Source organism: Lynx canadensis, chromosome D4, assembly GCF_007474595.2.
Source record: "Lynx canadensis isolate LIC74 chromosome D4, mLynCan4.pri.v2, whole genome shotgun sequence".
Taxonomy (NCBI): Eukaryota; Metazoa; Chordata; class Mammalia; order Carnivora; family Felidae; genus Lynx; species Lynx canadensis.
The window spans coordinates 50,414,601-50,438,651 of record NC_044315.2 but is presented as its reverse complement, the minus strand read 5'-3'; the positions used below and the strand labels follow the sequence as shown (position 1 = coordinate 50,438,651).

Below are 24,051 nucleotides of genomic sequence, written 5' to 3'. Positions count from 1 at the left end.
AAAGCTCTGAGATGGTTGGGATATAAAAGAAGCATTTAGAGCACATTGTTGAGATCACCTCTAGATGGGATGTGTGTATCCCCCCTGTGGTATATGGAAGTTGAGGTGGGGCGTATGGAAGTAATTAAGCTAAACCAGGGTGGGAGGGGAGTGTATAAATTGATTAGGGCGGTATGTGCATCTTGAAATATTCAGCACACACACCAATTTGCTCAGAATCACTGTATTGCCTTGACTTGCCCAGCTCTCTCATGCGCTTGCCCGATGCTGTCCCTTGCTAGGGAAGGAGGTGGTGTGTGTGGTAATGCCAAACTCCCTTGGCTCACCAGCACAGGAGGAAGAAGGCAGGGTTCAGAAACTCCCCTGGCCCTATCATAGGCACCTTGGAAGGGGTGGGAATTTCTAGGTTCGTTGTTTTTGTACTTTCACTGGCTGGCAGAGGCTTCTTTTTTTTGCTAGGAGGAGTTTTCCCAACTGCCAATTCTCTGTGCAGAACATGTGATAGCAATAAAGATAAATAAATTTGGGCAATGATACCTCCTCTTTGTCTTTCCCCTTCTGTTTCTACTCCTTGATGCTTTGAACTCTGGGCACTTCTGCTGTCTCTGGCAGCTGCTGTGATTACCACATAGAGTTGGTGACCAGAAATAACATCACAGAACCATGGTGTGTTACTTGAGAGTAAGGAAGCTTCTGGCAGTCTGCTTGGAAACTAGGACATAATAGATGGTTTTAGACTTTCCTTGGAGGAAATCAGCAGATGCCGCCATATCCCCTAGAGTAATAGACTTTGCTGTCTTTTTCCAGACATTTCGTTAGCCATTCAGTGGGCTTGCAGACCATGCTTCACCTCATCAGAGTCCTCTGTTGGCTCCAGAGTGCATTGGCGTCCTGAGAGATCTTAACAGGCGCACCATGGTTTTCTTTCTTTCTTTTTTTTTTGCCCATGGAAAATAAGTTTGGGAACTGCTGAATGAAACCAGTTTCTTTTTTTTTTTTTCTTTTTTTTTTTTAAATTTTTTTTTTCAACATTTACTTATTTTGGGACAGAGAGAGACAGAGCATGAACGGGGGAGGGGCAGAGAGAGAGGGAGACACAGAATCGGAAACAGGCTCCAGGCTCGGAGCCATCAGCCCAGAGCCCGACGCGGGGCTCGAACTCACGGACCGCGAGATCGTGACCTGGTTGAAGTCGGACGCTTAACCGACTGCGCCACCCAGGCGCCCCATGAAACCAGTTTCTTTACTGCAGGACTTTTAATATGCTAATGTGCATTATAATTCTCCAAGAAAGGAATACTTTAGTGTGTAGTATTTCCTAATTTGAATGTGTATCTTTTTTTGCTTTTAATGAACACCATTAGCATCTTTTGAGAAATGTTTATCTATATAAGTTAGAGGGGTCAAACATTTGTTTGTATCAGAATTCTTTGGGCCTTCTGTTGAAAATACAAATTCTTTGCCCTTCCCCCTTAACAACTAAACTAGAATATCTTAGATGAGACCTAAGAATCTGCACTTTCAGTAAGCACCCACCTCTCCTCTCTTTAACCGCCCAGAATGCTTTGCATTCCCCCCAGAAACAGTCTATTTCTTACCTCTCTGGTTTTATCCATCTTGTTTGGATGGAATTCCCCATCTTCTCTAACTAGTGAATTGTCACACCTCTGTGAAGCTTTTCACCCATCAGAATGCAGGCTCCTTAAAATTACGGAATATGTTTTGTTCACTTGAATATTCTAGCACAAAGTCCTGTCTTGGTGCCTTATAAATTGTTGAATGGATGGATGGGTGGATAGATGGATGGAAGAATGGAGTAAAAATGATCTTTACAAAGACCCAACATGTCTGTAGTGCTGGGGACCAAAAGTTAAATAGATCTGAATCCCTTTATCAGCATCCTTGGAATATCCTGCACCTTGCCCTCACAGAATTTAGTTATCTCTTATTTTTCCAAGATGATATGTTAGGGGTCAGTAAAAACCACCACCATGTACCATCACCTCGAAGGTCTTCATCAGCATCCTGCTCACCTCTACTATTTGCCCTTGCATAATATTGTTGCTATGTTTTGAAAAAAAATTATCTCTAGGAGCCACTTTCTCTGTTAGAATTCATTTCCTCCTCTTCTTCCTCCCCCTGATTCCAGCCCACTTTTCTTCTTTTTGATCTTTGTACTGCGGTGAGTCATTATCATGGAAATGATCAAGATGTCTGTCAGGATAAAGTAAAAGAAGAATTCTCTGCAAACAGCAGACCCTGGGTGGATGAGACATGGGGAGTTCTGCTTAGCATTACAGCTTTGAATCCCAGGCATATTTCTGTGTTCTTGCCTGGGAACTGGGAGGGGTTCAAACTTCACCTCCTCCCCACTGTGATCCAAGGAAATAGGACCGGAAAATACTGACAGATGTGAAGGCTTCACCCTCAGTTAGGTATTAAAGGATATAAACAGCTGTTGATCTCTACCATTGAAACATGAGGGAAAGAAAGCTTCATCGGTTCCTGGATCCTAGTTTAACTAGGATACCCAGACTATTTCGAAGTCGAGCTTTCTCAGTTGGGAGAATACCAAACAGATGTGGCTTCTTTGTGAACCAGAGTTTCTTTCACTCCCCCTGGATCCCCTTTAGCTTCCTTTGTTAAAAAGTCAACAGATGTCCCTGTTAAAGCTTCTAAGACAGCAGTAACTTCAGAAGCACAGGCCACCTCCTCCTCTTCCATTGTATCTCCTCAACCACTCTTAGAGATAACAACAGAAAAATAGCCACAGCCTTCTTTTTTATTCTGTTGCCTGTCTCGTTAACAATAATTTTTATGTTCTAGCCCCCAGCTTCTCTGTTCTTGTTATATAATAGGATGTAATATCTTAGTTCTGACACTAAGAAAAAAAGTGAGTGGAAAACTTAGAGCTCCTCCAACTCATGTTTTTAAAAAGTCTCTGAACAGGAGGAATAAGAACATTTAAAAATTAATTACATGATCTCACCTACCTTTATGGTTTATATTAGATGGGTGTCAGGGAAGGAAAGGGGAGAGAGGCGAAGGAGAGGACTCACATCTACTGAGCCTGCCAAGTGCCACTGTTAATCTTTAATTCTTGCAATAACTCAGTTAATTAAATATTCCATTTTACCAGTGAGGATGCTGACATTTAAACAACTTAAGGGGCTTTCCCAAGGCTGTACAGCTAATATGTCATTTAGAAGTGAGAATTTGGGGGGTGCCTGGGTGGTTTAGTCTGTTAAGGGTCCAACTCTTGATCTCAGTTCAAGTCTTGTTCTCACGGTCATGAGTTCAAGCCCCGCAATGGGCTCTGTGCTGGGCGTGGAGCCTACTTAAAAAAAGAAGAAGGAGAAGGGGAAAGGGAAGGAGAAGGAAGTCAGAGTTTGGGCTCAAGAGTAGACAAAAATCTATGTCCTTGTTTCCTACTACCATTCATAGTATGTATTATTATTTTGCAAGTTTTCCTTCACATGGCTAAAGATTTCTCAGTGGTTTTAGGAAGTTGTTTAGGATGGAGAAAATTTTAGAAACCCCAATTTTGTATTAACTTTTAAGGAAGTGATTTTTAGTTTTTGTTTTATTTTGATTTTGTTTGTTCCTATTTAAAAAATCACCTCTGAAACGCCTTAAGTGTGTGCCCAAGCACTTTAACTGTTTCCATGTTCCATTCCAAGATTGGCGAAGGGATGACTTTGCCAATGCGTTTTGTGGGCCCACAATGACCTGGTACTGCCATTCATTCATTCATTCATTCATTCAATAAATGTTTGTCAGGCACCTGCTCAGAAGCAAGCCCTATTTTAGGCACTAAGAGAGGAAAGCAGAGTTCATGTCCTTGAGCCTTTCCATAATGTCCAGAAGGTCTAGTGCCTCTGTAGGGTTTTCTGAAATGAGTAGTTTGCTCAGTGGTCAAGTGCACTGTGGGAATAGTCACATCCCTTTGGCAATCTTTCTCATGAGGCTGCAGCTGAGTTTCATCCTCTCTCAAAATATTGTGGCAGGAAACATGAGACTATAAAAATGTCCATAGGGAGAACTTTTCAGACACTAGGTGTCAGGGAACTGAGTTTATAATTAGCCTTTAAATTTTAACTTATTTTTTATTGCATGGCTCCCGCATTTTTTTTGTTTTGATATAAATCTGTATAACACTGGAAAGACAGAATGTACATCAACAAAATATATTTACAATGTGGTAGGACTAGCACTGGACTTGTAGACAGAGACTTAAATTTATTCAACTGCTCTGCCATTACAAGGTGTTATGTGACATTGGTAGACACATAACTTCTGAGCTTACATTTCTGTTTGTAAACTGATGATTGTAATTCGATCTCACGGGACTGTTGTAAGGATTTAAATGAGGCAGTGTGAGTAAAAACACAGAGCCCAGAGCCCTAATCACCATAAGAGGTGCTGGAAAAAACAAATGTGTTCATTGCTTTTCTCTCTCTGCATACATTTCTGCATAACTAACAAAAAATCCTGGAGACCACTAGGTGGTTTCTGAACAGTATCCCTAGAAAAATAAAATAAATGCATTGTAAAAGACTCAACAAGATTTTTAAAAGTTAGCAGTCTTCATTGCTGAATCACTCTGTGATGGGGTTGTAAATACTACAGGTTGTCATCTCTCAAAGACTTTGGGAAATTTCATTGGTTTTTAAGGAGCTAGGTCAAATCCTGGTTTGGGGGATGAACACGTAACTATTTAGGGAAGAAGACATTTGGTTGTGTCTTCTTGCTTGGTTTTCAGAAGACTGAGTACTAAACCTGCCCATGTGCAGTGTGAAACCAGCCAACCTCAGCAGAGGGTGGGCACAGGTTAGCTGGAGAAGAGGGGAGATAGCCTACTAGTCACATCTAGGATCAGCTACTCATTAAAATCAGTGTTGGGCAAGGTTACCTGGATTTGATCTCTCAAGAGGATGGGGAATGGGTTCTCAGGCAGCTTAGTGCCAAGAATGGAGCCCCCATTCACAAGGTAGACTTGTGAACTAGCAAGTTTTCCCAAGGCTCTGGAAACATGATTTGCCTTTGGGATCTGAGAAACTGTTTGGCTTTCTAAGAATTTGCAACATCTTGTGTCTGTGATATTCATATCCCAGAATCAACACCACCCTTGATTTCCCCCTGCCTGTTGCATCACATGTTAAATCCTCTCTGGAAAAAGTCCTAAGACAAACCCAATAGTCACAGCAAGGGATGTGAAAATAGACAGGGCCCTGCATCTGATACAAGGTCCTTTTTGTTACAAGGTCCAAATTGTACAAGGTCCTTACTGATGGGAACTCCAAGGTTCTGCTCTTTTTTAAGAACTTGCCTCCTCTAGATTCTGATGCTACCCAAGTTTGTTCAGTTGTATATTCATGGAAGATATGCAGACACAGCTGAATCCACTCTTTCCTACCCCCACTGGCTACTGGAGAATTGATGGTCCATTGTGGATGGTCACAATTCCCTGCCTTGTTAACGCAATACTACAGTGGCTTGGTGGCTCAGTTAATGAGGACAGTGTTGAATAACCACCCCCACTTAACAAACCCCAAGAGATAGCTCTGAAAAATAGTGAGTGCTAAGAAGCAGAAAGGAAGAGAAGCAGATACAGGTAGCTCAGAGGGCCTGAAGACTGCCCTGTAAGGTAAGGCTAATCACCTGCTGTCCCAACCTGCACTGAATTCTCCATTACCAGTGCTATGTAATTTTAATGGGCCATATCTCAGGTGACAGGTTGTTACATCTCAGCATCAGCTGGGAAGGGAAAAGGGATATGTGATATTCAGTGGAAAACAGAGATGAAAAACAAAAGTTGTACTGGGGTGGGGGTGGGGCATCTGCAGCTTTAACTAGGTTGGTGATTGTAGACATGGTGTCCTTCCTTAGCCAACAAAGGCTGCACTGTGGAGGTCAGTGCTGCACGGGCCCACTCAGAGCCATGCTGTAAGGGATATGGAGTTGGAGGGAACAGTTGTACAAGCCACTTGAAGTGAGGAGGACACCCACATGCTGGTTCTGGAATTCCCAACTGATTTCTAAAGAGAGCACAGGTTTACCTGAGTAGGGGCATCCGCACAGCCCTGACACCAGAGGCCTCCAGCTCTACCCTCCTGACCAGTGCTCTGAACTCCCTTTAGGTAGGGTATAGATTCTTAAATAATGCCATTTTGAAGGGAGATAAAATGATGTGCCTGCCTCAGATCCCCATGTGTGGAGAATGATTCACTGGCTTTTCCTTTAAAATAACTTACAGGTCTAGGGGTGTGTGTTGTCTTCTGGAGACAGGACCTTTTTTGTCATTTTATCTTTAAAAACTCATGCTAAATGCATAGTCTTAAGTGATAATTCTATCCATGTTTTCCTTCACATAATCATTTTTTTCCATTAAGTTTTCTTCTAGTAGGATGGATGCTCTGAGAAAATGAGCCAGTTTGAAGCAGGGAGTAGGGGGGCAGTAAAAAGCAACAAAAGCATTAGTGTCTGTCAGATGTGACTTTGAATCCCAGTTATCAACTTTTACTAGCAGAATTTCAGTCTCTCTAAGCTTATTTTTTCATCTATAAAATGCATCTAACAGTACCTACTTCTTGGGATTATTGAAGGTATTAAATAACATGCTACCTTTCAAACACTCTGCTCAGCGTCAGATATGCTTTAAATGTTAGTTCCCTCAGTATCACACAGTATCAATGTGATGAAATAGACTCATCAGGTAAATTGAGGTAAAAAAGAGCCTCGGATAAAAATCAAGCATTATAGGGGTGCCTGGATAGCTCAGTCGGTTAAGCGTCCGACTTCGGCTCAGGTCATGATATCGCGGTTCATGGGTTCAAGCCCCGTGTCGGGCTCTGTGCTGACAGCTCAGAGTCTGGAGCCCGTTTCACATTCTGTGTCTTCCTCTCTCTCTACCCTTCCCCTGCTTGCGCTCTGTCTCTGTCTCTCAAAATGAATAAACATTAAAAAATTTTTTAAACCAATCAGGCATTATATCAAGCATTTGACTGTGGAGTCGATCATCCATGTTGCCTTCCTCTTTTGCTACATCTCATGGAACCAGTGGAAAAAAGGGCAAACTTTTATGGGATGAGATTAAGTTTGCTTGGCCTTGACAGCCAGAAGCAGGAACAGGTCCACAATGGAACTTCAGAAGATCCTTCACATGCATGGCATATGTGGCCTGCACCTAGCTGATTCCACCTTCTTGTTTCCACTACAGGATACAGCATTCCACATAACACTCTGCACTAAGTAGACACCTGGAGAACAAATTACTACTACACAGGTATAGATTGATTGGCCACTGCCATACAGTTCATATTGCAGAACAGATGTATCCCTGAAAAATGTGAAGGAGTTGAATTTTTTGTTACTTGGCTAATATTTTCATTTCTCAGAGAAAGTTCAATGTTTAAAGAAAGCTTGTCAAAGAGTCCCTTTATGGGGCGCCTGGGTGGCTCTGTCGGTTAAGTGTCTGACTTCAGCTCAGGTCACGATCTCGCGGTCCGTGAGTTCGAGCCCCGCGTCGGGCTCTGGGCTGATGGCTCAGAGCCTGCTTCCGATTCTGTGTCTCCCTCTCTCTCTGCCCCTCCCCCATTCATGCTCTGTCTCTCTCTGTCTCAAAAATAAATAAAACGTTAAAAAAATCCCTTTATTAGGTGAATACCTCTTTAGCGATGTGTCTGATTGATTCTCAGTGCATGCCTCTAGAAGTTAAAGTGTTTGTCTTTGTGGAGACTCAAACTGAATTGTTAGTTTTCTCACAGGAAAAGGAGGCATCGTTCTTGAAAAGAAGCAATAGGCTTTTGGTGTTTCTACATCATTCAGCCCAGGTTCTCAAGAACGGAGAGCATGGATGATTTGAGGGGGAAACTCTAGCCACTGTAGAGTGTTTGTTTGTTGCCCGCCCTGAGTCATATCATCCAGGGAACTTCCAGAAAAGAGAGGCTGAAGTGTGGGGGCCCTAATGCTTGCAGCCCAGTGGAGCCTCAACATCTGGGGACCAGCAAGCATTATTTGTGGATGACTCCTTCAGCATCACCTTGGTTGCTGGGCCCATCTGAGGAGTCCTATGAAGAATCTTTCAAGGAGCAGAGGGAAGGCAGTTGTTGAATACTGGGGATTTGCCTGGTATGGCCTCTCATTAAATATAAACCATTCATATTTTTGCCCATCCCAGAGGAGGGAAGAAAAGCGGGTAGCTGAGGGAGTCTGTCTTCCCAGGTCTTGGAAGACGAAATGGGAGCAAATATGTTAATGACATACCGAGAAACTGTCTTTGGACAGGAACTGTCAAAATACATGGGACGTGTTTTGATGGCTTTATTTTTGTTTCCAAAATAGTGTAGAATTAATGGCTGATTGTCAGTCCAGGTTCAAATCTGTTCCTGTCTTTGTGGACTGTGTGACTTGGCAAGCCCTGAACCTCTCTGAGCTGTTTCCTCATCTGGAAAATGGGGGTGGGTAATGATAATATCCACTTTGTAAGGTTATGAGAATTAAGTGTCATAACGCACATGAAGCTCTTAGTGAGTTCCCGGTAGAGAGTTAAGTGCTGAATAAATTTGAGCTTTATTTCCTTTTCATAGTAATATAAAAAGGGAAGGCTTGTGATTTATTGGAGCTTCTAATGCCTGATTACAGAGGAGAATTTCTCCTGCTGCATTCTCTCCACATTTCTATCTGAAGTAAAATTGAGAGAAGTTATCAATGACAATTACAATAGTTACCTTGAAAAAAAATAATTTTTATGGATCTCAGTTAATAATCGAAACTTGAACAACAGCTGAAGGTAATAGATTCCATTTTAAACGTGGGGCAGGAATTCCAAAGTTTAAAATACAGCCATAGTAATATTAACGAACATGTATTACCTATTCTGGGCCAAGCACTGTGCTAAATTCTTTCCATATATTTTTTTCTAGACCTCACAGAGGCTCTGGTTGACTATTATTATTATTATCCCTATTTTGAAATGAGGCACCTGAGATGACTCTCTCTCTCCCCAAAGTATGGGGAGAGCTGGAAAGTCAAACAGGGATGGTGAAGCGAGCAAGTAATAACAAAAGGTGCCAGCCACTGTGCCCCTCAGGTTGGACACCAAGGACGGGGGAGAGCCAGGGCTGCTCAGCAGGAATTGGGAGCACAGAGCAAAGACCTGGTCCATAACAGTGGAGCCAAGAAGATGAGTAGGTAAGTCCACGGGCATCTGGGTGGCTCACTTGGTTAAGCATCTGGCTCTTGATTTGGCTCAGGTCATGAGCTCAAGGTTCATGGGATCCAGCCCCAGGTCATCGGGCTCTGTGCTGACAGTTCGGAGCCTGCTTGGGATTCTTTCTCCTTCTCTCTCTGCCCCTCCCCCACTTTCTCTCTCTCCCTCCCTCTCTCTGTCTCTCTCTCTCTCCCCCAAAATAAATAAAAATTTAAAAATTTAATAAAAAATAAAATAAAAGAAGATGAGCCCAAAGGAGAGAGGGCAAGGAAAAGCCCCTGGGCTTCTGCTCTCCTCCACTCTCCCGCCAGTACTTCCCCTTGTCTTTGTGAAAGAGCCTGGGAAACATGGTGCAAAGCGTAGGGAATGGATCTGAGAACAAATAGGCAAGTGATTGACTCATGGAGGAAAACAGATAAATAACAAAAAATGGATGATATGATTTTAGGTAGTGATAAGTTCTATGGAGACAGCTAAAGTTGGGACACGGTATTGGGATGCTGCAAGATTTAAATGAGATAGATGTAGAACAGTGCTTCTCATTTTTTTTTTTTGGTCTCTTAAAAATTATTGCAAATTCCAAAGGCCTTTTGTTTACAATGGTTACGTCTATCAATAGTTACCATTTTAGAAATTATAAGCAGGAAGGCTTACAAATATGTATTCATTGAAAAAAGATAATAAACTCATCACATACTAACATATAAAACATCTTAATGAAAATAACATTTCCCAAACAAAAAAATTTGAGTAAGAAGAGTGGCATTGTGGTTTTTGGGTTTTGGTTTTGTTTGTTTTTTTGTTTCCTTGGTAAATCACTTTAATGTCTGTTGAGAAGACAGCTGGCCTCCCTTATCTGGTTCTGCATTTGATCTATTGTGAGAGGTTGTTTTAAATTCAAGTCCAGGGTCACAGATAAATAGTTGAAATGCAGTGGCTTTGTGTACCCCTGGCAAGACCCCCCCATGAAAGAACCTCCAGGGTCCTTACAATACTTTGAAAACCACTGATACAGGTAAAGCAATGGGGAGGCCAGTCCTTTGCACCTACTAGGCACTTGAAAGTGTGGTTGAATGAGTGCAAGTTAAAATTGCATTGAGGGTTTGCTGTCCCTTGTGATAATGGTGATTGATACTGGTGACATCGTGATAGTATAAACCTGTTAGATAACACTGTTCCTAGGGCCCCATTGATCACTAGGTCATAAGCTTTGTGGTATTTACAGAAATACTGATGGTATTTCACTTCCATGGGCTCAATTGCGTAGTCTCCCTCTCACAGACTTTTGTAGGACCACCAAAAGAAAGATGCTAATTACTCTCTGGAAAAAAAAAATGAACCCTGTTTTCTTTAGTATTGTGTTCACACCAACCTAATGAGCTACTCCAGACTGGACATTTAATTGGTAGTTCTTGATGCGCACATACGAAGTATTTTAAAATTTGAGTGGAATTGCTGTGACATAATTATTGTGCCATACAATTGAATAGCCGGTGGTAGACTACCACCAGTTATTCACCTTGCAAATCTTATGCAACAAGTTTTCAAGTCCAGGGTAGTGTTTTGTCTGAATCTGAGAGGTCATGAATTTCTTCTCCCATCAACTGGCACTCATTCTTATATTCTTACAGAATGCCAACATTAGCCAACACCTAAGTAGTATTTGTAAGCTATTATGGAAAAGAAATTGATTGAATGATTTAGAAAATATTTGCTCTTTTGGATTATCTGTAACCTGCTCTTTCCATCAGCATAGATAATTGAATTCAGCATTAACTGAGCCCCGTGACAAAGGAGACAACCATTAGTCAGGTTTAGGTAGACATGACCCCATTGCTTCAACCTGCAAATGGGCAGATAAGTGTTACCGTCTGCGGACAAACTAATTTTTAAATGAACTTATAAATATCTTATGCAGAAGGAAATGTGTTTCATTGCTTTGTCAGAGGCAAATCTCACATCTGCCTTTCTGAGCAGATTGTGTCATATCTAGCTTTGATGTTATGCAGTTGCCATAATGATGTGTACCATTTACTGATCATCTACTATGTAAGTTAATTGCTTTACAAAGTTCACTTGGGTTTAATAACCTTTTTTAGAAAGATGTTTTTTACCTTTTTTCCAAATAAGGAGGCAGTCTCAGAGAAGCACAGGTCACACAGCCTGTAAAGACCTGTAGTAATTTTCTTGACTCCACTGTGTTTTTTCACTATGCCAGGGACCTCTGTGACATGCATGTATGAGGCATGTGCATGCACGCCTTTGCATAAACCCACAGACACAGATATATTCAAAGACTGAGTGAGAGAGGAAAAAAGTGAAAGGATAATTTGAAGATGCAAAAAGTTTGGCTTCTCTGTAACACCAAAGCATGAGGCCTTTGCAGAAGAAATCTCGCATGGATGAAGTAAGGTATTTCAAGTCATGGCTTTGATACTTTCTCACTGTGCCTTGACTACTGGGATTTTGACACACAGTGTGCTGCAGCTTGGAAGATTGATGCCAGTCGGGCAAACTTCCCATTAATTAATAAGGTGAAACAGATGTTTCAGTGATTTGCATGTGTGTGGTGAGGGTTGATTGTGTGTGTGTGTGTGTGTGTGTGTGTGTGTGTGTGCGCGTGTAAGATTAAATCTCACTGGTTATAAAGAAGAGGAAAAAAATAAAAGGATGTGAGGGCATGCCACCTTGCTACATTTAGTGCCCTGTAGTTTCACACTGCATCCCTGAGCAGACCAATATAATACAGTCTTCAGTTTTCAGTCTCATGAGCACTGGCGCCTGTGGCTCCCTCTGCCTCCTCTTTTTTGCTCCTTTGTTGTTAACCCTGTTTTCTCTGCTGTAATGCTAGAGGACCTGGGTCATAAGGTAGCTATGAGGTCTTAGGAGACTACATAGCTTGGCATGTAGAAAATGCTTGATAAATATCAACTAACGTGGTTCCTGATAATATTGTCTTTACCGTATATGTGCAAAGTAGTTGCTGTGTCTTTCTCCCACAGAAGAAGCTGCACATGCCAATTAATAAATAATTGAGGTCCCAGAACTAAAGACCCTGGAGGCCTTAAGACCCTCGACAGGCAGGGTCAGAAGCAGGTTTCTGAACTTCCTGCAGAGGTGGACTTTTCAGCCATGGTTTCTCAGTTACCCCCTCAGACAGTTGACCCTTCAGGGCCATGAAATTGTTTTTAGACCTAAAACATGTTGACTGTTAAAATAGCCATGGAATCTGGCTGCCTTTATCAGTCTATGATGACTCACGGGGCTGATTGGACCTGATGTTATTTCAGGTGTCACAGGTATATGTTTCACCTCCTGCAGCTCCCTGGCCTCCCCGCGGTGCTATCCAGCAGCTGGCCTTTGAGCGAGGACCACGGGGGCACTCTGTCAGCTCATGAGAAATACGACCAAAAGCAGGGCTCAAGTTTTTCAGATATAATAGGGTAGCCCTTTCCAAGACTGTTTGAAAAGGGGATGTTATCAAAGTGAACCTTTTAAACTATCCAAAATTGATCTATACGGACAGGTTTCTTGAAAAAGCTAGATTTCAGAACTAGGTTCGGGGTTATTAATTCAACAGCTATTTATTAAACACCTCCATATTCCAAGTACTGTATTCATCAGTGGGATACATGGCTACCTTTCAGGGTCTCCTCCACACCCCTAAGAGCCAACAGTTGGAGCATTTCACCCACCAGAGGCTCTGTCTTCCCAGGTTTTAGTGACTGGCTGGACTCTCCTAATGTTGTTTATCAGGCTGACCCCACACTCCCAAATTCCAAGACCAGGAAGCGAATTCTTTCCCGGAGTTCTACCTTGTACCCCAGTTTTACAGACTGGCATCTCACCTGTCTGCCCAGTTGTGCCCATATTGGAGTCACTTTGGGTGTCCAGGCTGATCACCGGATCCACACTGCTTGATGCCATCCCCTCCCATGCTGACCGCTGGCCAGCCCCTGGTTCCTGTGCCACAGCACTCTGCCATCTGCTGCCGCTCCATGGGCTGCCTCCCGCTAAATTTGCCCCAAGCACCTGCCTCATCCTCACAGATCTCTCGGGGGTCCTAAACCTCATGCTGCTGAAGAGGGCATCCTACCATCAACTTAGCAGAAGCTCTGAAGCCAGACACAGCTTCAGGCTGGGCACTGTGCTTTGAGCAGGGAGCAACTGAGGCTCGCAGGCTGGGCAGGAATGGGCCTCTGAATCAAGCTTCCTTTAGCTGATACCGCTCAGGCTTTTTCTTTTTCTTTTCTTTTTAATTTGTTTTAATGTTTATTTATTTTTGAGAGAGAGAGAGAGAGAGAGAGAGGGAGAGAGAGAGCAGGGGAGGGGCAGAGAGAGGGAGACACATAAGCTGAAGCGGGCTCCAGGCTCTGAGCTGTCAGCATAGAGCCTAATGCTGGGCTCGAACTCATGAACCATGAGAGCACTGTCTGAGCCGAAGTCAGACGCTTAACCCACTGAGCCACCCAAGTGCCCCCTGCTCAGGCTTTTTCTAAGGTTAAAACTCTGCTCCTCTGCCGGAGCTGAAGTGTAGTAAAAGACTGAGTGGCTAAGAGATGGTGCAGCCCCTTCTTTTTTTTTTTTTTTTTTAATTTTTTTTTTTACATTTATTTATTTTTGAGAGACAGAGTGAGAGTGGGGAGGGGCAGATAGAGAGGGAGACAGGATCGGAAGCAGGCTGCAGGCTCTGAGGTGTCAGCACAGAGCCTGATGTCCAGCTCGAACCCACAGACCATGAGATCATGACCTGAGCTGGTTGGATGCTCAACCGACTGAGCCACCCAGGCACCCCGGTGCAACCCCTTCTTTACAAGACTTTCTAGTGCTCTCAGCTGTTATGCTGTTATGTTACTGCTACGGCTGCCTGTGAATGTGTCATCCAATAGGCAAATTCACTTGTGTCACGGTGTCTTAATGGTATTGCAATGAAATAAGAAAAGGAAAAATGCCTCTGACATATTGCATGGGAGGGCCTTATCAAGACGCTCCATTCATCTACTCCAGCAGTCCATCTCCTTAATTTAAGAAATAGCAATGTGATTTCTGTTCTTCCACAGCTTCTAGATGTGTTTTTGTTTTCAGTGGGCTTTAACGAAGTCATTATCCCATGCTTTAAGAAAAAGCCTCCAGGGGGGCCTGGTTTGTGAGTTTAAACCCTGCATCAGGCTCTGTGCTGACAGCTCAGAGCCTGGAGCCTGCTTCGGAGTTCTGTGTCTCCCTCTCTCCCTGCCCCTCCCCCATTCATGCTCTCTCTCTCTCTCTCTCTCTCTCTCTCTCAGAAATAAATGAATATTAAAAAAATTTTTTTAAGAAAAAGTCTCCATACTAAAAATACTTCCAATACATTGTTTTAAATTCCATGATTTAAAAAAAAAACTAAAAACTAAAGTCTTTTTTCCTTGGAGAATAAGCAGTTTCAGGTAGAAGACAGGCAGGTATTTCCCGAAGGATGATTCTCCCTCTACTGCATAGTTCCCTGCTCATAGATAATGCTTGTGACAAATGGAGGATATATCAGTGGATTTCAGAAGGAAGGGATCTGGTGACAGTGTTATGCACTTTGTAATGGTTGAAGGGAGATTTTTATCAGAAATGACTATTGGTTTTTTCCCCCATCATATGGATCATAGTTGTCAATAATTAGTAGATAAATAGGTTGCATATAAATAAATAAACAAATCTGATAAGAGAGCCATGGCCCCTTAACTGGCTAGTGTCCAATAAAATAAGACAGTTGTCCCAGTGCTGTTAGCAAGGGCTTGAAACTCATAAAGAGGACTAAAGTCAACAAATACCTTTATAATTATATTTTCTTCCTAATATACACAATTTACAAATATGTACAAATATACAAAATACAAATGCACACACACACACACACACACACACACAAAGTCTGCAAAGGGGGAGCTCAGAAGTGATATTTAAGGTGAGTCTGGATGGCGAGTGGGATTCAGCAATGGTGAGAGGGGAGGGGAGGGGGATGGTTTGGTCATAAGGAGAGAGCCACGTGTGTGGAGGCTCTCAGGTGAGAAAAGTGTGAGTGTGAGTGCAGATGTGAGTGCCGCATAGTGAGTGAGGCAGGAGTGACACAGGATGAGTTCACAGGGGCAGCAGGGCCTTGGAGGCCATGCATGAGAACACAGAGGTCCTGAGAAGAACTCTGAGCTTTATTCTGTGGTCTTAGGAAGCCTCTGAAAACAGATACGTGAATGGTGAGACTTGAATGTTAAAAGAATTTCCCTGGCCACAAGCCAGAGAGAGGGAAGGATGGATGCATGGAAACCAGCCGGGAGCCCATTGCAGTGGTCCAGATAAAAGACAGTGTGGGCTGAAACTCCAGTGTGGAGAGAATATGGTGGATTGAAGACGTTTAGCAGGGAGAATCAGTGATGGGATATCTGGGGATAATGCAGGGAATAAGAGTAAGGGTCACTCCTAGGTTTCTGGCTTGAGCACTGAGTAGAGCCACTTAGTGAGAATGAGAATCTTGGAAGAGGAGTTTTGGGGGCTGGAAGTTTGGATGAGCTGATTTTGAGGTGCCTCTGAGACATCCAAGTAAGAATATGTACCAGGCTAGTGGAGATACAGGTCTGGGACTCGGAGGACAGGTGGGCCGTTGAAGCCATAGGGCATTGAACCCATAGCTGTGGCTTCACTTAAGGGGGGAGTTGAAAGTATAAGGAAAAAAGTCCTAGGACAGAGCCCTGAGGGACCTCACAGTTAGCGGGGTGGGGCACAGTCGGGGGTATGTTGGTAAAGGGGTTGGAGAAGTCAGAGTTTAGGAAAATCAGGGACGTGGTGTCACCAGAACAGAGGTGGGGAGTGCTGTAAAGAATAGTGCCTTGAAAGGTTAAGATGAGCACAGAAAAGGCCAGCACATCACACAGGTCAACAGAACAAGAGGGGCAGGCAGCAGTCCAGGGGAGGCAAAAACACTTAGAAGGCAGCCCTCTTCTCCTGAACAGGTTCCGATCCGAATCCGTGCCTAACAGAGCCTCGCCAGCTCCAAATCCCCTTTCCAAGGCAGAGACCGTCTGTCTTGGGGGGAGGAGGGAGAGACACGAAGCTGCCATGCATCTCCAGAGAGGCTGAATGAATAATGTGGGTCTTGACTTCTCAGTTCCGTTTCTCCCCTCATGATGCTGGACCGTTCCTCCCACCCTCGTTCCCTTCCACCAAATTGCCTGCATTCGCTGTGCTCACTCAAATGGTTTTCTTTTGTTCAATCCAAAGTGCCTTGGGTAAGCCAGGAACTCTGACCCATAGAGAAAAGGCTGCTTGCCCTCCGCAGGCTCCGTGAGAGGTCACCCTTGGCATTGATTCAGTAGCTTAGCAGGTTTACTGCCATAGCCTGCAGTTCCTACACCATAAATTACGAAGCCCATGCACCTTCCACATGCACGGGAAAGGCTTCATTCTCATCTATAAATCACAGGGACTCTAAAGACCTTGACGATTCACAGCACAACCTCCCTCCATTCTTTCGCTTCCAGGAATATTTTCAGACTTGATTAACTGGAAGGCTGGAGATGGGACTTTGCAGGCTCCTTTTCGGTATCCTTGGCCGTATGAAGAAGTGAGAGCAATACCTCTCTTTTTAGGGCAGAAGACATGAGGTTGGTTTATCTCAGAGACTTTTTGCATCTCTGATTTCTGTGACAGTGAGGCTGGTACCCCCGTTTCCCCTGAACATCTGCCAGCAATTTCACCTCTCTGTGGCTTAATTCATGGGCACCTCCTAGTTTAGAATCATCTTGCTGCTCAAGGTGGGCAGAGGTAAGAGGTGTGGCATGGGACAGATGTGTGTGGAAATGTATTTGGAGCTAAAAAAAAAAAGGGGGGGGGAGCTAGGGACTGGAACAATTTGATTTAAAATTTGGGGGAGGGGGCCTAGTTGAAAATCAGCAAATCTGATTTAGAAAATAATTTCCTAGAGGGAAAATGTTGATTTTTCTTAAAGATAATATTCTAAAAGAAGAGAAGGGGATATACCTGGACTGATTTTCTTTTAGCATCATTCTCTATTTCCCAGATGAATCGAAATTTAGTGTAATTGGGAGCAAAGGTTGGAAACTGCTTTTTTCCCTCCTCTTCTTCTTTTTTCTCCTCTTCCTATTTCACCTCATCTTGACTCCTTACTTTGATACCCCCTGTCCCTGCACAAGGGGGTGTAGAATCAAAGAGGCAGAGGAAGACACTAGTTGGACCCACCCTTAAGTACAAGTTGGGAACTCTGCATTTTCCCCCACACTGGTTTTGGGTAGGAAGGGATAAAACTAGAAGACTTCTGGGGTCTCATACCATTCTGTTACAGAAAAGGATTGTTGATGACAGAACCCGTTCTGTGGGCATGACAAGGGTCAGGAGCACACAACCCTGGCTGGGATTCGGTTCAGTTCAAGAGACCCACTGGACGAGTGCCTGCCATGTGCTGGGCAGGGGGTGAGGCATTGCAGAGCAGAAAGAGCAGTGAAAAGTGCTCCCTCTCCTTGAGCTTCCTATCTCTAAGTGAAAAACGATGAAACATAAAAGGTCTATCAACATGACCCCACAAAATAGAACTTTGTAGTGTATGGATTATTATACCTCATATGGCAGTAATCCTATGATGGAGTTACTGCTATTTCTACTACTCAGGGAAAGAAATTCAGTTTACAGAAAGAAAGACATCTAATAGACGAGCAAAAGAAGAACTCCTATCTGGCCGGGTGATCACAGAATAGGTTTTATAGAAATGACGGGGAGTCAAACTAGGGATCGACTGCTCTTTTCTGTGGCCAGTTTCATAATAGGCTGCCTTCCTCTTTGCGATTAGTTTCTCTCTTAGCTTGGCATGTCCCTGCGTAATTTTTCTGAAAATGGTAGCTGCTTGCTTGATGTCTTTTGCTTTTGTGAAGTGCATTACCAAGTGGAGTTGGACTGTTTCTAATGTTACCTTTTTTCTTTTTTTTTTTTTTTTTTTTTTTTTTTTTTGAGTTTCCAGGCTGGTGCTCAGTTCATTCCAGCCCTAAAAAGTTTATTTAGTTCTGCACGAAACTGCCCTGCACTGTGATGCCCAACACCTCACCTCATCTATTCTGTGTGTGATACATCATCAGCCTGTTACTCCAGAGAGTTTGGGGGAATTTTTAGCATATTTATTTATCTCTTGGTACATGGAGCTGTGTTTGTGTCTCTTGTTGATGGGTTGTGTACAGTTTTTAATGGGAAAAACATGACTTTATGACCTTTTTCTGAACAAAGAACTTTACTTAAGGCTGCTTGCTGTCATTTGGGAAAAAAAAAAAAAAAAGTTCTTTCTCTTCTTCCCCTGGGGCTGCCTCAAGAGTTTTGCATTTGAGAATGACCAGATTCCCAGCTTCACACCTTCCCCTTCACCCCAACCACATACTTTAAAGCAGATTAGAAAGGGAAGCAGAGAAGATGAGGGGAACAGGAGCTGTGTGGCTGTCGGTCACCTGTGCTGGACTTTGGTTTGCAGGGAATATTTACATCAAAGTTCTCATGTTCTCTCCAGAGTAGTCAGCTACCGTTGCCACTCCAGGTCAAGCTCTTCTTCCCAAGGGAAGTCTTGTCTTTCTGGAAAGTGCTTAAGGCTCTCATCGTTATGAGACTTGGTGCCCTCTGAGTTCTGTGAAGATTGGGGAAGGGACAGCTAAGAAGATTCTTTCCTCAGTTACCTTCCCTATCTCCATTTTCTATCCTGGGTCTCCTTTCAAATGTTGTTAAATCCCTAGGCCTGCTTGAAAGCAGATCAGGAGTTGGAATTAACAACTGAAATAAAACCACACATCTCCAGTTAAGTGAGGGAAATGCTGTTGTTTGTTTAACTTTTGATTCTTTGGTTGTGATTCATGGGGTTTGTTTATGTTTTTAATTGTGGGGTGATCTAGCATCTCCGCCTTTGGGAATATATAGAATATCCTTTCAAGGGTAGAAAACTGTTTGTTTGTTTGTTTGTTTGTTTAAATGGAAGTTTCTCTCAAAAAAAAAAGTTGAACTTTTTCCTAGTTGCAGAAGTCAGTTTTTCTAGCTATGCACAAAATCCCAGTGATTTACAAGTGGAGGAACCTGTTTAAGGAATGGCTAAATTAGCAGTGGCCAAATTCTTGGGGCTTAAGAGTCTCAGGTGAAATCTGATCCTTGACTGGGAATTTTTTTTTTTTTTTTTTTTTTTTGCTGGCAGGCAGGATGGCAGCTTAACAAAATGTGGAACAGAAACCATGTGGTTAATGTTCCGAAGGGGAGGGTTCAGAAGGTTAACATGGTGGTAAGAGCCAGGCCTTGTTGTGCCTCCCTTCACAGAAAATACTTAAAAACAACTACCACAGAAACCCTCAGTTAATAATTGGCCCATGAGCTTTTGTGTTTTATGATGACCTCTTTTAGGAATTTCCTGTCTCCTTTGAATTCCACCTGGCCACACTCTGCTTTTGGCCTCAACCCTTCAGTTGTTTTAACTTTACAAAAATATGGTATGATGTTATAGCTACAGACACACCATTTTACCGGTTTTAAACCTTTCTTCATGTTTTTCAAACCAATAACAACAAAAAGATACAGAACCTGGAACAAAATGAGTAAAGTTGGATCTGCATTGGCTACAGTGGTGGATGAAAGGCTTAGAGTTCCCCCCACCCACCACCACTTAAGGCAAAGTACCTCCCTCACTCATAAAATGGAACCCTAAAGCTTCAAGGAACATAGTTTGCAAACCATTGCTTCATAAGCCTTTGTCACTTAACAGTTTTCCCTGGGGGCCCGCCTTTCTTCTTGTTGAAAGTTAGGAAGGAGTCACAGACCTGAGAGAGGCTGCTTAAAAAGGAAGAGTTTGGGGACTCAAGTGCCAGCCTCTGATGGTCCCAGCAACTTCTCCAACCTTCCCCACTTACCCTGAGGAGGTGTGCCTGGCCAGAGAGGTGGATGGTGAAAGTACCTGGTCAGGGAGTAGCAATGTCCCCTTAAATTCATCAAGGTTCATCAGGCAGCATAGTTGAAGGAAGTACTCTGGGAAGCTACTGCAAAGCAGTTGACACCCTAGGGGCCCATCAGGGAACTCTCTTGCTGCACAGGGTCCCAGAGAGCTTTGTTGCACTCAATTCTGAGCTGTAAACACTGATCTTACTGCTGACACTATCTTAGATTCTTAAGCCTTAACACATTCTTACTCCTCCTGATACCTGCTCTCATAGCTACCATTAGAGGTGTCATGGGTGCTTTTACCTGGTGATGGTGCTTATTCCTTGAGGTTGTGAAACTGCATACTCATTACCTTGAACTGTCACCCTGAAACTGGGTAACCCTCCACCATGGGTGGGCTGGCCCAAGCTTCTCATCCATGCATCAGCCACAGCATCCATCTGCGTACTCCTTTTCCTGGGTTCCTAATTCTCTAGTGCCTGGCCCAGCCTCCTCTTTTTTGCTGTTAACCAACTGCCATAGCAAACTGAGAAAAATCCTGTTCTAGCTCCCAGGAGTTTTTCCTTTGCTTATTTTAGTGGTTTTAAGATAGATTTTTCTCTTAACTGTTTCCTGGTCTCTGCGAAATTGTTCTGAATGGGATTAGAATACTTTTAGGAGAGATGCCCGTCCCCAACATTTTCTTTCCTGTGATCAGGTTTCAGCTGATAGCTGCTGAGACAGTTACTCACTCTGCCTACACCATCTCCTTCCATGGGGGTATTTCCAAAGATCACGCATTTCATTGTGGGGCTATGCAGATCATTGGTATACTGACTGCTGTATCTAATTGGGCTTTCCAAGTGGTCCATCTTACAACATTATTCTGAAGTCCTAAACTCAACCAAGACCTGTTCGTTGAAGTGAGGGTAACAACGTGTTCCTAGAGTTGGTGAGAAGCACTCCAAGTGTTACTGGGTGCTTTCCCTTGGTGCCCTGGCATCCACAGTGTGGATCGAAAGCCAGGGTATCTTCCTATGAGTGTCACCTGCAGATCAAACCAGTTTGAATTCTTTAAGCTTCTGAAGTATGTACAAATCAAGAACACAAGCCTGAGTGTGAATGGAATGTCACATTTATTTTCCTTAATTTAACTTCTGAGTACAGTCCTTTTTCTACCAGGTTGTGGGGAACCCAGCCCCAGACATTGTTGAGGCTTTCTGTCCCTCCCTAGAGTTTGGCAAAGCTTCTTGGACTTGACTCAGTGCCAAAGCCAGCTTAGTCAGTCCTTTATCTACACCGGTTACCACTGAGATGCCCATTGTCCCACCCCGCATGGTCCCCTGGAGTGCTGCATCTGTGCCAGTCTTGGAGCACAGGAATCTTTGGCAGAGTTGGGAGCCCTTGTACCTGCCATCTTATGTTTTAGATACACCCTAATGCTGTCGCCTTTGATAGACTGCCGTTTCCCTCACCAATGAGTCATCAATACATTATCTTCAAACTCTTCCTGCTGTTCAGGCTTTGAGAACTTCACTGACAGAAATTCAACATTTTCACTTTATTTTACCTTCTGCCTCTGCCACCACTCATTTTTCCTCACAGACCAAACCCATCTTCTTCTGGCCAACTCTTACTCATCCTCTGGGTCTTAGCTGTGATAATTGCTGACCAAGTTAGAGGTGCTCATGTGTGCATCCCCTCTACCTGCCCATCCACTTTCCTACTACATTGACTCCAAGTATGATTTATAACTGGATTGCATGGGAAATTGTAAAAAATGCAGAATCTCAGGCCCCACCCAGGATCAGATTGCCAGAATAGAATCTTTGTTTTAACAACATTCCCAGATGGCCCATATGCACATCAAAGTGTGAGAAGCACAGACTTACTTGATCCTGAGCTTCTTGACCATGAGGACATTACTTGTTTTCACCTCCATATCCCTTTCACAGTGCCTACTTCATGACAGCCCCTCAGTAAATAGCTACTGAATGCATGAAGAGCCTATAATAATGATATAGACCAAACACTTAGTTTGCAGTGGCTGCTATTAGAAGAGGAATTGTGCCTCAAGTGTGCTCTGGGAGTTACTATACTGGACCAAGCTGGAGATGGAGGAGGTAGGTTGGGACACCACTCAGTCTAGTCAGAAATGGTGGGCTCAGCTCAAGTTATATAGCCAGAACCACAGGTATCATAACCAACTCAATAGGCCAGGTGGGACCAGGTGGGCTGAGTTGGAGAGCCTATAGGAGAGCCTAGCCAGGAGGAAGAGGAGCAAAGACTGAAGTAAAGAAGAGTGGGTAGGGCAACCTTGGAAGGGTTTCTGAAGGACATGATGGGAAATACGTTTGGACAAGTAGACTGAAATTCCGACGGCATTCATTTCCCACCCAGTATTGAAGCGTAGATTCCAGCTAGATCAAAGACAAGGTACAAAATATGAACAGAATCTCTGTTGTTCTATTCATTCCTTTTATGCATTTGAACTTAAGGGTTGGGGGGGGGGAGAAGAGCCAAAAAAATGGATTAAATCCATGTCTCAAGTTAGGAATCTGAGATTTTGGTGGCAGGTTTTACACACCTACTTACTGCAAAGACATGACCAGCTGGTTTGACATGAAGCCACCATTAGAGTAACTGGGGCAGAGAGGTGGCTGGCTATGAAAAGATTATGCTTGTGTGCAGACATTTCTCTTCAAACTGGTCACTCTGAAGGAATGTTTGATGTTGGCCACATGGGAACTGTCTGCAGGTGAAGTGCTTCACTCTTACTGGCATTTCCTTTTCCCTAGGAGATAACCAGATACTCTTTTGGGATGCTTGCACATTGGTGCCATATCAGTTACTGAAATTTCTCTTTTGTAGAACATAATCTGTATGGATTGTATCAAGGAGGCTTAGCACGGGATCTAGGGTCGGGGGGGGGGGCGGTGGGGGGAATGAAAGCAGCACTGTCTTAGTGCTGTATCAAGGGGCCCCAGACTCTGCTGCAGATGGGTAAGAAGTTAAGCCTTGGAGGCTTTCTGCAGTCCTTGCCCTGGAATGTCTGCATCTGCTTTTAGGGGAGCATGTAGCACTCACTCTGCCTTTGCTTTTGGCAAACTTGGATGCCCTCTGCTGAATTTGGCACCTGGGATAATCTAGTGTGTGCTTGCAAATTCTGTCTTGCCTACACAAGCATGGGGTTCTGCAAGAAAAATCAAGTGTCCTTGCCCATTCCATTCTCTTCCACCTCTCTGTGCTTGCAATGAACTCTGAGAGCTTGCTTTCAAAGCACTCATGGGGGAGGGGAGAGTGTTCTGATGGAAGCCAGGCCTCCCTGTCTGGGCAGTAGGAGGCTGCAGAAAAGGAAATCGTGCAGGCTGGGAAAATGAGTCCTGGGGAGCCTGGAACAGCTCATTTCCCCCTTGAATTCAGACTTGAGGGGGAGAGTGGTCCTGTATTACTCTGAGATCAGAATTCAGCTGAGCCTGGACTTCTTGTGTAGAAGCAGTGGCTGTTGCCTAGACATGAGCTAGAGCTCCGAGACACACAATGGCATTGACATTCTCAAGTCAGCTTCACAAATCCCCACGGGAATGGAATTAGTGCCCAAATAAGAGATCTACTTCAAAGCAGCTTTGTCACCTGCCTGGACCTCTGTGTGCACGAGCTCTGCCAATATATGTGGTATCTCAACCAATAAGGGCTTAAAAATCTGTACTCCCCAAGACTGCTCCCCACCTCTCAACACAAGCACCTTCCTGTCCTGTTCATGCCCAGCAAAAATGAAAACAGAACAACAAAGCATACCGCCCTTCTTTCCTTCCTAAGTGATGCTTATAACTGAGAAAATTGGGTTTCAGTATCACTCAGTGTGTTCTCCCAAGTTAACACCAAATTAAAGTGATCAAGACTGTGTTCTCTGGTATCAACACAGTATAGTGTCG

General features: G+C 43.6%; 1 protein-coding gene across 1 annotated transcript in view; it reads left to right on the top strand.

Moving 5' to 3' along the window:
- The window catches only part of MOB3B (MOB kinase activator 3B), a 203,882-nt gene that overhangs the window by 84,343 nt on the left and 95,488 nt on the right, over positions 1-24,051 (top strand).